Genomic DNA, 14655 nt, shown 5'->3' with positions numbered 1-14655 from the left:
GCCTCAATGAGTTTTTTAGACCTCAACGTTAGACCTCAACCATAGCTCCTTCTATATACTACTGTGGTGTCTAACAATTGTTTTAGCTCTTCAAAATTAGGCTGTCCTTTATGGAGCAAATGCCAGAATTTCCAGGTGTTGTATCCTAGCAATAAGCACCAGTGAGGCAAAACGATTTGTTAACTAACAGAAGAACGCTCATGCATTGCTGGTTCTGCAGCAGACCAAAGAGCTACTTTCTCCCCACAATCATCAACGCTCCCTTCCTTGATCTCTTTCCCCCTCTCCCCCTAAAGTTCCCCCTTCCTCTCTAATCCCAGGATCGAAATAAGGTGTCATCAATTTCTACTCCATTTACTAAACAGTTTACTTTAGGAGATAGCAATTAGGGAGATATAGTAAGAAGCAGAAAGATTTTATTGCAATCTTAAAGTTAGCCAAACTGTATTAGCAAGGATTTTATAATTTTACAGTATCTGGAAGATCCATTAGCAGGGTTTGCTGTAACCTTGGGTTGCATTACTTCTTTGAAGGAGTTCCTTCTCTGGATTTTCTCACACTCATTGAAAATAACTGGCAATATTTGTTGAAAATTGGACTTGAGTAAGGGAACAAGCAGGAATACATGATTACCTTTCAAAATTCTTGTAACATTAATAAATTATTTTACAAATAATGTACACAAGATGACAATCTTAAGAACAGATTATTGCTCTTTATCACTTACATTTATCCCTCTGTCCCACAATTAGATTTCAGCAATATAATTGCTTCAAAACACCCTCAATTAAGTGATAATATGGTAATCATTTGCAGCTATCTATTTTAATTTTGCAAAATGTTATCAGGAAATAGTAGTGAACAATAGTTAGATTCTCATGTTTCTGAATAGATCCTCCACTTTTTCCACATTTTCCAAAATATGATGTTGGAAGGAAAAAAAAGAAACAGCTTGTTCATTTACCACCTTCATGGTTTGTAAGGAATTTCTATTTAATTAGAAAATTCAGTAATCATCAATATTTTGAAATATAGCTCCCTTTTTACTGTGATACAGTTTACTGTGAGACTACAGAGTATTCCAATACGTTGCTCACTCGCTCCTTTACTGAATGAATGATATCTCAATTTTCTACCAACAAAAAGAGTACAATTTTATGGCAACGTTAGTTCAATTTTCAGATGTATAATTTAATGATTTATATCTATCCATCTTTTTCAAGCCAGTACATATACCTCTTATTCCTGTCCTCTGAGATCTGATCTGAATTCAGCTTGGAAAATATCTAAATCTGGATACCACCCCAGTGCTTTTTAAAGATAAGCATCACAGATAATATGCGATTCACGTAAGACCAAAAAATGAATGTATGAATGACCAATCTGGCACGTTCCTATGATTCTGATAAAGTCTTCACTATAATTTTCCAATTTTCACTATAAATTTGTAACCTTCAGCCAGAAGAAACCAGCCATTCTGAATTTTTAGTAGTTATGTAGTACCGTGCAAATAAAAACAGCTTTAGAAGTAAAGGTCAATAAGGACCAAGCTGGTAGGAATTTTAACAGGAGGTATAACTTCCAGCCATACTTCTTTTCATTATTGTCACATGGTAGGAAATGGAGGCAAGCTTCTACTTCCACAAATCAGTCTGGCTGTTACAAAATCCATAATGGTCCCCATGACATATCTTCTCATAAAAAGAAATTTGAGCTCCCAAGGGCCAGGAAGTCACCAAGTTCAATCTCTGGTCTGTACAGGGTTGACCAGTTTTAATTAGGGCAAGGATCCAACATGTCTGCATGCTCTGGCATGGGAGTAGGACTATGTCACAGTTCCAATTTCTTATTGATAACCAGGATCTCTCCTGGATAGACCACATACATGAAGTTATCTTGAAGTACTAACTGGTGTTGGCAAGAAATAATATTGGCTCCACCTGAACCTCTAACCAATGAGCAGCACAGAGAGTACTGACTGAATGCTACAATCATCATAATTGGCAGTCAACAGCAAGTTAGCATATTGCTTGCACTAAAATTAATAAGGATGGGTTAAATCTTCACTGCATTCCTTTTGCTTGTTTTCAGAGACTTTCAAACTTTAGCCCTGAATCACCAAATTCAAATTCTTTGGGACTCCCTTATACCTTCAGCATTAATTTGTAAGTCCAGCCTGCAATAGAAGTGATGCAATGGTAAGGACACTTGCAGCTTTCATAACAACAACCTTGGCTCACTGCACTTTAAGCAAGCTCTTTTATTTTTGAGTATTGCAAAGCTCTTACGGCAGTCCCTTGAAAATATTGTTCAGATTTGTCATATCTCTAAGTCGATATGTATGGCATGTCATTGCACATTATACTGTATTTCCTTTCTTATTATGTACAGCTCAGCAATTGACTTGGATATTTAGAGAAAAAGCTCTGCTATACTTGGGCAGATCTTTTGCCAAACCACACAGTTGTCACACTAAGAATGAAGTCAGGAGAACACACACCAGTCTTCATTGAGGGGTCAGCGGTGAAAAGGGTGAGCAGCTTCAAGTTCCTGGATGTCGACATCTCAGAGGATCTATCCTGAGCCCAACACATTGATGCAATCATAAAGGCAGCACACCAGCAGCTCTATTTCATTAGGAGTTTGAGGAGATTTGGTATGTCACAAAAGACTCTTGCAAATTTCTACACATGTACAGTGGAGAGCATTCTGACTGGTTGCATCACCGCTTAGTATGGAGGCTCCAATGTACAGAATTAAAAGAGGCAGCAAAGGGTTTTAGCCTCAGCCAACCCCATCACGGCACAACCCTCCCCACCACCGAGGACATTTTCAAGAGGCCTCAAGAAGGCGGCATCTATCATTAAGGACCTTCACTACCTGGGACATTCCCTTTTCACATTACTACTATCGGGAAGCCTGAAGACCCACACTCAACGTTTCAGGAACAGCTTCTTCCCCTCCGCCATCAGATTTGTGAACGGTCCATGAACCCATGAACACTCCCTCATTATTCCTCTTTTGCATTATTTATTTATTTGTTGTAACATGGTAATTTTTATGGAGTGTGTGTTTGTGGATGACACCACTGTAGTGGGCAGTATCTCAAACGATGACGAAATAAATACTGGAAGCGTTTAGTCTAGTGTTATGATGTCAAGGCAACAAACATTCCCTCAGTGTCAGCAAAATAAAGTAACTGGCCATTGACTTCAGGAAGTAGGGTAGACTGCATGCCCCTGTCTGTATCAATGGTACTGAGGTGGAGACGGTTGAGCGCTTCAAGTTCCCGGGTGTAAATATCACCAACAATTTGTCCTGATCCAGCAACGTGGACACTTCAACCAAAAAAGCACATCAACGTCTCTACTTCCTGAAATTCATCATGTCCCCGATAACTCACGGTAGTGTAGCGGTTAGCGTTACGCTTTACAGCACCAGTAACCTGGGTTCAATTCCAGCCACTGTCTGTAAGGAGTTTGTACGTTCTCCCCGTGTCTGCGTGGGTTTCCTCTGGGTGCTCCGGTTTCCTCCCAAAGACGTACAGGTTAGGAAGTTGTGGTCATGTTATGTTGGCACCAGAAGCATGGCGACACTTGCGGGCTGCCCCCAGAATATTCCACGCAAAAAAGGTGCATTTCACTGTGTATTTTGATGTAAATGTGACTAATAAAGAAATCTTATCTTAACTCTTCCTAATTTTCATAGATGCACCATAGAAAGCATCCTATTTGGATGCATCACAGCTTGGGATGGCAACTGCTCTGCCCAAGACTGCAAGAAATTGCAGAGTTGTGAACGCAGCCCAGTCTATCACAAAAACCAATCTCCCCTCCATTGACTCCATCTACACTTTCCACTGCCTCCGGAAAATTGCCAACTTAATCTAGAAACTCTCCCATCCCAGTTATTCTTTCTTCTGCCCTCGGGCAGAAGATACAAAAGCCTGAGAGCACAAGCCACCACCAGACTCAAGGACAGGTTCCATCCCACTGTTATCAGACTCGTGAATGGGGCCCTCATATGCTAAAGGATGAACTGTTGAACACTTGATCTCCCAATCTACCTCGTCGTGGCCCTTGCATTTTATTTGTCCAACTGCACTGCACTGTCTGTAAATGAAACACTAAATTCTGCATTCTGTATATTACCTCAATGTAATTATGTATGGCATAATCTGTCTGGATGGCATGCAAAGCAGAAGCTTTTCACTGTATCTCAGTGCATATGACAATAATAAACCAATACCAGTGGTTATTAATTAATGAGAGCTGTTTTAGGGCTATATCTGGTTTTCTTGTCCTTCTCAAAGTATGAAGTACGCATCTTTCAGGTATTATTTTCTCTTGGCAGCAAACTGAAACTGCAGACATAACAAGAGGCAGATTGCTTCTGCTGATTCAAATGCTATTAATATGAAGTACTTTGTGAGCAGAGGTTGTGATGTTTTGCTGAAATGAGAATAGACATAAAAAATTTGGTCTGCTTTTCTGTCGTGAACTGAGAATTCGTTTCAGAAATGGATATGACAAGTCGTGCACATGACTTTCCTAAATAGAATTCGAGTTTAAGATTATTTCATGGGATTATCTTTCATATCTTTATGATATGAAAATTATTTCATAATCATTGAATTTCTGTTGGAGTGTAGTCACTGAAAAATGCAGCTACAAAGTCAGCCAAACAGGAATTGAATGAATAATGTATTAACTGTTTTGGTATTATTAGTTGAATGAGTGACATAGTACTTGTCTTTTGAACAGGAAGAAGAGGCCTTATTGTATAATTGAGTTTATTGCAGTCCTGTTTGAGGTGGGTGAGGAGGTGGCAGGGTGGTGGGGCAATAAAGATATTTAGATACAACCCTTCATCTTAAATAGTATAGGGGGTTGGAAGAAAGAGTATGGTGGTGGAGAGTGAATGGGGTTTCAGGGGCAGTGAGGTATTATGCAGAGAGTGAGAGAACCACCTTACCCTTTCCTCCCACTCTGCCCTCACTCTTATTCCCACTGCTCTTCCCTCTTATCCCCCTCTTCCATCTTAGTTATCTGATAATAAAACAATAGTCATCATAAGTGCAAGCTTGCAAGATGCTCTGTATTTTTTAGTGTATAGATGGTTGAATGTAACATAGTGATATGATGTAACCTGCATTAGCAGTTAGCCTGTGGCCAATTGGTGACATTTTTTAATGTAGTGAATTGTGTTACTTAGGTTCTCAGTAGAATTCTTGAGAGTCCAGCAAATGCATATGAAGAAAATATAGGAAACTGTCAGATGAATCTTTAGAGAGATAGCAGGATGAGCATCAAGCAGATTGTGAGTACTCTCTCCAATGGATGAGGCCAATCCTGTCAGAGGCTAATCATGGGACAATCAATTAGCTATTGTGAGATGCAGGTACAATTTTTCTTATAGTAAACTGAGTTTTTTTTTAAAAACATGTGGAAACCTTTCAGAATGTTTATGCTTGTAACAGAAATAAACAGTAAATACATCCAAGATTCTATTAGTCTTCTAGAGTGTCCACAGTCTCCGCAGTTATGATGCAAAGTGACAAATGCCACAGATTGGCAGGGTTAACTCTGGAATTCAACAGTAAAGCATACACTGTACCAGCATAGAACATCAATTAGCAACATTTGCTTTTTAAAATTCATTTAAGGGATGTGGTGATTGCTGTCAAGCTCTATATTTAATGCCCATCCCAATTCACAGGAATCTTGTCTGGACTGGAGGGCTTGGATAGGCTGGGACTGTTTTCCCTGGAGTGTAGGGAGCTGACTTTATAGAGGTTTATAAAATTGAGGAGTATAGATAGCTTAGTTATTCACTATCTTAATCCCTGGATAGGCGAGTCTAAACTCAAGGGCATATATTTAAGATTAGAGGGGAAAAATTTAAAAGGGGATCTGAAAAGGCAAGTTTTTCCCCACAGAGAGTGGCAGGAAAATGGAACAAGCCGCCAGAGGCGTTGGTAAAGGCAGGTACAATTACAATATTTAAAAGACATTTGGACAGGTACATGCATAGGAAAAGTTTAGAGTGATATGGGCCAAATGTAGGCGAATGGGATTTGTGTGAATAAGCATCTTGGTCTGCATGGATGAGTCAGGCCAAAGGGCTTGTTTCTCTGCTATATAACTATGAATCTTTTCCGCTCCATCCCCCTCTCTTCCCCCAACCACTCTTCTCTCATTCCTCCTCTCTCCTTCCCATCCCAACTACCAACCCACTCCTGCCTTCCAATGGCCCATCCCAACTCGCTCTATTCCCCTCAGTTACCACCATCCTCAAGGCTAGCTCTCCCCCTTCCCCCACCCATCCTAACACCCATCTGTCCCTCTAATGGGTGTTCCTCTAACTCTGAATGGAAAGGCAGCATGTTAGAGCACTTCCTATCAATTTTGTAGTTCAGCAAGACAGTTAGGTAAAGATCACTACCACCATCTAGGCTGTTGGATGGAGGGCATAGTATCAAAAATCTAATATTGGAAGACCTTAAGTTAGGATGAGTGGGAGTATAAGGATGAGACTAGGATTGGGCTTTTTCTGCTCTGCTTGCCCTCTGATCCTCCTTCCTGTCATGGTATAGTCTATGGAAAAAGGCCTATCTGCCTGTTTTGAGCAAAAGCTTTAAAGTCAGCAAAATGGCCTTCAGCAATACCACATCGCTCCAAGTAGACTCTTACAACTTAGAAGAACAGTGGAAAACACCAAATACTTGCAGAATTGTACCAGAAGAAATCAAGCAGCAACTAACACTTGAGCTGTTGATGATCCCTTTATATGGCTCTGGTGGGTGTGGAGAGGGAGATGGGGTATTTAAGAGAAAGTGTCGTTTGCTTGGCTTTCTTGTCATCTGCTTTGCAGACTTCCAGCAGTTAGCTATGTATGCACCAACACTTTCACCAATGTGGTATCTGGCAGAAATGTGCTCTAGTGCAATGCACAATCCCAGCACCTAACCAGTAGATTATACCCTTACCTTATTTTCCAGTATGTCCATGACTTACTGTAAAATACGAGGTGAAGTAAATGTTTATTTTCATTAGGCAGAAAGCATACTACGTAAATTGGTTGCCAAACAAATTATGTATTACAGTGTCTGCAAATTATATCAGTTTCACCTTGCAGTTACAGAGCAGATTGTATCAGTAACGTGTATATATTTAAAAATCTCTTCTTTCTTCTGCATCATTTGGTGTTAAATAAGATCTGGAGTTCCTGATATCAGACTATAACAGTATTATTGATCGAATCAAGCACATATTACATAAGCTCTTTAAGTATCATTAATAAGTATTCAGAGTATGCCTTACTGGTGCCAATAAAAAAAATTCAACTGTTAAATGAGCTTTTCATTTTTAAATCAAAGAATGTTGTAAAAATTCCAGTACAGTATTTATTTAGGATCCCCACCCCCATTGTATTTGCTTGGTTGTGCTGGATCAGGGAAGTTTTGGAACATAGTTATGGCTGTTTATAGCAGTCAGAATATTTGATTTTTAAAGAGCTGGTATCTTTTTGTTAGCTACAGTAAGTGGTTAAGAATTAAATTTCTGGTTGTTAGGGAAGGGCATTGATGGCTGGTGCATATTTTAAGTAATCTTAAAAAAAAGAGTAACAATTTAAATCTCATCTGCATTCCTTTTTCTTGAATCTAACACACTCATTTTTACTGAGTATGACTTTCATTTAAAAATGTGCTTATGCATTCAGTCACAGCATGTTTCTAAGTAAGTTTTTCCAGTCTTTGTGTGTGTACTGGATGGTTGTTTTTTTACCATTCCAGCTTTTTGCCCATTTTTCCCAGGGGTAGAAAATCATGTGTGGTAATGAGATTAATCAGAAGTGGCGGAGTAAATGACCACCATGGCCATCTTCTCATGTGAGCCATGATAATGAATGTTGGCAGGCTATATGACTATCCCAATTAATAAGTAAATTTAAGGAAGTTCCAAAATCTTTGTGCAATATAAATATATATAATTACACCAGACTCAACATTCCACAATTTGATTACATAGTCTGAATTGGTTTGATTTTATAAATAAAGTTTTATAGCTGGTAAGCTGGAAAATTCCGACATTACATGGTTTTTGTCAGTACCATTGTGAATAATTGAACTTTTAAACAGTGATGTTGTTTGGCACAGACAGACCTCTCTCTCTCTCTCTCTCTCTCACACATATGCTATTGTATTATCAATGGTTTACTCACACCATATGATTTATCAACCTACTTGTGTTTTCCATATATATCCAAAATCACTTAGGAAGGTTCTGGGTCGATCACTCTGTGGTGTCTCAGCTCACCATTACTGCAGTAACGTTTCTAGCAGGCATAGGCCATTAATGCATCCTTATGTTAACATGTTTTTTTTTAGGCTGTCAATGGGCCAATAAGCTAAGTGTCTATTTTGGCTAAAGAAATGCATCTTTCTTTCTAGAGATTTATTCTGGTGCCAATATTACATGCTTTTAATTCTAACAGAAACTTTCCCAGCTCCATTGTTACTGTAAGGTAGAGTTCATCATGGTTGACTGTTGTAATTACTAAGACTGATTTCAAATAGAAGAAATGTGCAAAGCCAGCCATTGCTTCAGTATATAACTGTAATTCAGTTCATCTTTGAGAATGCAACTTTGATAAATTGGTTATTGTTACTTCACTATGTATGAAAAAGCTCCATATTTCAAAATCAGTTTTATTATCACTGACATATGTCATGAAATTTATTGTTTTGCGATAACAGTGCAGTGCAAGACACAAAGACAAAAATTACTGTAAGTTACAAAAATAAATAAATAGTGCAAAAGAGGAATAATGAGGTAGTGTTCATGGGTTCACGGACCATTTGGAAATCTGATGGCGGAGAAGAAGAAACTGTTCCTGAAATGATGAGTGTTGGTCTTCAGGCTCCTATACTTCCTCCTTGATGGTAGTAACGTGAAGAGGGATGCTGCCTTCTTGAGGCACCGTCTCTTGAAGATGTCCTCGATGGCATCAAAATAATCAGGCCTCTGATTCCATGTGCCAAGTATACAGTGTATCTGACCAGCTGAGTGTTTCCAGCATTTTCTGTTTTGTTTCAGATTTTCAGCATTTGCAGTTTTTTGATTTTCATTCACCATGAATTGGGGACGTCACTTTCTTCTGACACAGATGTGCTGAGCGCTAGCTCTTCCAGTGTTGAATGTGAATTGGAATATCGATGCAATGAGCATTGTATATTTAATTGTGAAGTGACAATGTCAAGAAATAAATACGAATGACAAAATATTTTTAAAATATGCAGAGTTAACAGTTAGTTTCCATTGGATTGTATGAATGGTTAGAAAGATTGTTTGGATGCATTCTCCTTATTTGTTGATAGGTTGACTTGCTCAAGGATGGCAATCTGTGCACTAAAAGGTCAGTCATCCTGATGTATACTGCATGCAAAGACTAGGGTTCACGGTCAGTGGAAAAACAAACACTGACATTTGATGTTGTCTTTGTTCTATTTTTAAAGTACTGCCAGCAGGGTGCATTTGAAATTCCAGGGACAAGAATTTTTCCCAAGATTGTATTTATTTTGGTGGATACAATTATATCATCTTAGCTGTAGGTGGTCATGTTTTAGCAAAATTGCATAGTTTAATTCAGAATATTGTGTACTATGATGCTAAGGAAATGGAAAAGTTGATAGGAACTGAACCATCTTTTTCTCAAGGTAACTCCTAAGCACACTCAAATATTTTTAATCATCTAACAGTTCAAACGCCCTCTTGGTAAGTGCTATCATCTCCATTTTGTCCCTTTGTTACAAAAGTTAGAGGAGCTGAGTATTTAGGAAAATGACACGACAATGATTTGGTTATTTTTTTTGTTTTTTGAACAAAAAAACAAAAACAGAACAAAAGACTCAGAAGATGAGTTATGGACTAGCTTGCAAGCTTTTGTCAATTGCATCCTGAGAGTGAGGAACAATGGCTAAAGTAAATCTCTATCTGACTTTCTCACTTATGTAAGGAAGTGCAGGTGGTATGTGGAATAATTCAAGTTAATTCACACTTTGAACACAAAATTGGACTGCAAGGTGAACATCCAGACGTGTAGATATGGGTTAGGAGCATGAGCAGCTTGCCCTGCCATTTAAAACTATCATGGCTGATCTGATTGTAATCTCAACGTGGCATTTCCATCCACCACAATAACCTTTTACACTATTGCATATCAAAGCATCGGACAGGATATACCCCAGGTTACTATGGGAAGCGAGGGAAGAGATTGCTGGAGCGTTAACAATGATCTTTGAGTCCTCCCTGGCCACAGGAGTGGTACCAGAGGATTGGAGGATGGCAAATGTCATTCCATTGTTCAAGAAAGATAAAAGGGATAATCCTGGGAATTATAGACCAGTTAGTTTTATGTCAGTGGTGGGCAAGCTATTGGAGAGGATACTTAGGGACAAGATTTATGAGTATTTGGAGAAGCATAGTCTTATAAGGGATAGTCAACATGGCTTTGTGAAGGGCAGGTTGTACCTCATGAGTCTAATAGAGTTTTTCGAGCAAGTGACAAGACAGATTGATGAAGGTAGAGCAGTGGATGTGGTACATATGGATTTTAGCAAGGCATTTGATAAGGTTCCCCATGGTAAGCTCATCCAGAAGGTTATGATGTATGGGATCCATGGAAAATTGGCTGAGTGGATTCAGAATTGGCTTGCCCACAGAAGGCAGAGGGTGGTTGTTGAAGGGGAGTATTCGACCTGGAGGTCAGTGCCAAGTGGTGTTCCACAAGGATCTGTTCTGGGACCCCTTCTCTTTGTGATTTTTATAAATGACTTGGATGAAGGAGTGGAAGGGTGGGTTGGTAAGTTTGCAGATGACACGAAGGTTGGTATAATAGATAGCGCAGAAGCTTGTCGTAGGTTGCAACGGGATATTGACAGGTTGCAGAGCTGGGCAGAGAAGTGGCAGATGGAGTTCAATCCAGTGTGTAGCGATACACTTTGGAAGATCTAACTTGAAGGCAGAGTACAAGGTTAATGACAGGATTCTTAGCAGCGTGGAGGAAAAGAGAGATCTTGGGTTTCCAGTTCATAGATCCCTCAAAGTTGCCGCACAAGTTGATAGGGTGGTTAAAAAGGCATATGGTGTGCTGGACTTTAGTAACTGGGGGATTGAGTTCAAGAGCAGAGAGGTAATGTTGCAGCTCTATAAGACTCTGGTTAGACCACATCTGGAATATTGTGTTCAATTCATTCTGGTCGCCACACAATAGGAAGGACGTGGAAGCTGTGGAGAGGGTGCAGAGGAGATTTACAAGAATGCGGCCTGGATTGGAGAATACATCTTATGAGGAGAGGCTGAGCAAGTTTGGGCTTTTCTCCTTGGAGAGACGGAGGATGAGAGAAGACTTGATAGAGGTATATAAGATTATGAGAGGCATAGACAGAGTGGACAGCCAGCATCTTTTCCCCAGGGCAGTAATGGCCGATACTAGAGGTCACCCATTTAAGGTGTGTGGAGGAAGTTTCGGGGGGATGTCAGAGGTAGGTTTTTTTCCCCCACACAGAGAGTGGTGGGTTCCTAGAATGCACTGCCTGGGGGGGGGGGCGGTGGGGGGGTGGTGGCAGGGTGGAGGGTGGTAGGGGCTGATACGAAAGTGTCATTTACGAGACTCTAAAGGCACGTGGATGAAATAAAAATAGAGGTTTATTGAAGGTGAAGTAGAGAGGGGGATAGATTGAATAAAGGCTCTAAAGTATCTTTATTGATCATTTAAATTTCAATTTTCTGTACCTTAGGGTGTGAATAAGGTAGGTACTGAGACACATCATCAGTTGATGTTGATAAAATTATGAAATTTAGATCCTATGTCCAAATCAGAATAGCAAACAGCAAGTATGTTTGCTCCCAACTGAGGTGACACAAGCGCATCTGCCAAAAAACAGCGAGTCATGTGATTCAATTGAGAGAGCACACAATGGAACAATTAAGGTGACTTGAGCCATTGGATTTCCTAGTAAACAACCCACCCGAAGAATGAATAGAGCAGAAGGAAGAGTTTATGTGGTACATTGAGCTGGCTATGGCAAACAACCAAAAAAAAGGAAAATAAAGATATTATTGCGACAGAATGGTCATAAAGGGTAAAATTATAATGTGTGATAAAATAAGACGTTGGATCACATATTGTAATTGTTGGTAGCACAGATTGTAATTTGCCAAAATGTTGCCAATTATAATCTTTAACGCAACCATGAGAGTGAATCCTTTGATACTTTCTTATGAGAGGTATGATTGTTGATGGGTTTGCAATATAATAGATTGGGAGGACTTGCTCATCAGTGATTGGAATCTGGCTGGAGGGAAGAGATGCAATTTTGGATAGTTCCCTTTTAAAAAAAAAGTGCTTGCAGAGATACAAAACTGCAGCGTTATCCAATACAAGACCCAAAATGTTGGATGGCCAGCAGAAGGAAGTACAAGTGGTGAAATGCAAGGTAAAAGGCAGAAAAGGGAAAGTACAGCAAAAGGTTGCTTGGATCCTCTTGTATTGTACATTGTAACAGTAGTGGATAAGAAAAATACACTGCATATGGGAAAAGTTGTATACGATATGAACTGGGAACTCATTTCTACAAGTGGTGCACGATGACAAGGACATCACAAGTCCATAGAGTGGATAAGATGAGGCACATAGGGACAGTAATAGGATCGGATTCAGGGTAGTTGTAAATGATGTACCTGGTGTCAAACATGGTTAATTCTGTGGAAGGAACCTACCAAATGCATCAACATCAAGATGTTGGTGTAAGGACGCCGACTTAACTTTTGAGCAATGTATAATATTCCCAGTAGAAGATATTTTGCCAAATCTATTTCGAGCAAAAAGTTTCAGTGTGCTGGATGCAACAGATAGGTTCTGGCTTGTAGAGCTGAATGAGAAGAGCTCATATTTAACATGCCATTTGCCAGATACCATTGTAGAAGAATGCCATTTGGACTCAATATAGGACCAGAGGAATTTCAGCAAAGACTGAAGATCTCACTGGAGTAAGGACCATAGCATATGCATTGAGGAGAAACAACACAGCAGGCAGGGCTAGTCCAAGACTGGAAGCTGAACGCCCTGACAAGCAAATGAGGTTCACAAACAAAATTGAAATTCAAAACAAAACAAGTCTCCTTTATGGATCACTTGATCAGCAGAGATGGATCGAAGCCAGGATCAGCCAAAGTCAAAGCCGTGAAGAGATACTCAATATAAGTACAACAATGCATTCTGGAACTCAACTGTTGAAGCAAATTCCTCCCCCATCTAATTGAGATATGAGAGTGACAGAGATTTGCCTAAGAAGGTTATGGAATGATGTTAGTTGGATGTTCATGAGCAATCTGTCAAATGAGTCAACGAGATAGTCACAACAGAGCCTGTGTTGAAATTTTGATGATAAGAAGGACATTCTAAACAGATACCTCAGAGAAGGGTTGGCACTTACAGGAGAGCCAATGAAGAATTTACAATCTGAGCTCTGATTAATGCAAGATGTCAACAAAAATTACGGAATTATTTGCTATGATCGTTGGATTGGAGAACTTTCACCAATAAACCCATGGGAGAACTAGTAATGCACACAGTGATCAGTTTAGATTCATAAAGCAGCAAATAGGTTGCAGAGATTGCTGGTAAGGATACAGTCATACAATATAAAGAAAGATTCTGTATTCTTGGGGAAAGACATGCAGATAGCTGATGAGCTTAGCCAAGCCTACCTCAAAGACAGAAAAGCTGCCACATATCTAAGCTTGAGACAATCAACATGATGAGACATACTCCAAATTCATATCCTCAATTTCATCCCTCAATGGTTGTTACCAGGCAAGGTGATATAATGCAGCACCTGAAACAAGTGATTCAGACAGGACAGAGTGTGCTTCGATGTACATGTGACTAATAAAGATATCTTAACAGGAGGTCGAATCCATCCTCAGACCATACTTTTTGTGTAAGATGATTATTCAAGATGACCTCATCTTCAGAGGAGAGAGAGTAACTGTTTTCAAGCTAGAGAAAAATACACTCAAGAGTATCGGCTCCTCACATTTATGGTTATGATTATAGTTTATGGTTATCTCTGAAGAATAATAGAAAATATCTGTTGACCAAGAATGAATGGGAGACCAGGGATCATGTGCATAGATGTAAAATCTGCAAATCCCTTGGAAGGATCCAACATAAGGAAACACTTCATTCTTGTCAAACCTCAGACATACCCTGGGAAAAATTCAGGCCAGATCTGTTTTTCTTAGAAGAGAATGTACATTTCATGAGATATGTGCCAAAATAAAGTGCATTGCCATTGGACTGGATGGTTTTTTTTTGTCTTTCATTAATAAACAAGGGCTGAAACATCTGCATAATATCATATGTAATAATGTTCTGTAATAACTCCTTCTTCAGTACCATCACCTCTTTAAAGTCAATATCACTGTGATTATCTGCAGGCTAATGTTACAACAGTGTTTGTGGATAGAAGGTTTCAGCATGAGGCTGAATGGAAAGAAAGCAATTACAAGTGTGCTTGCTGGATCTGTAAACAATGAATAAATTATCTGTTTACAGTCTATGTTACCGACTATTTCTCATATCTTGAGA

The 14655-nt window shown here is 39.4% G+C and overlaps 1 protein-coding gene across 1 annotated transcript in view; it reads right to left on the bottom strand.

The window, feature by feature from the left end:
* LOC127578210 (ELKS/Rab6-interacting/CAST family member 1-like) overlaps positions 1–14655 on the bottom strand; it is a 593610-nt gene that overhangs the window by 316705 nt on the left and 262250 nt on the right. The gene's annotated exons all lie outside the window — the stretch shown is intronic.

This window comes from Pristis pectinata, chromosome 15, assembly GCF_009764475.1.
Source record: "Pristis pectinata isolate sPriPec2 chromosome 15, sPriPec2.1.pri, whole genome shotgun sequence".
NCBI lineage: Eukaryota > Metazoa > Chordata > Chondrichthyes > Rhinopristiformes > Pristidae > Pristis > Pristis pectinata.
This window is presented reverse-complemented; position numbering and strand designations above follow the sequence as displayed.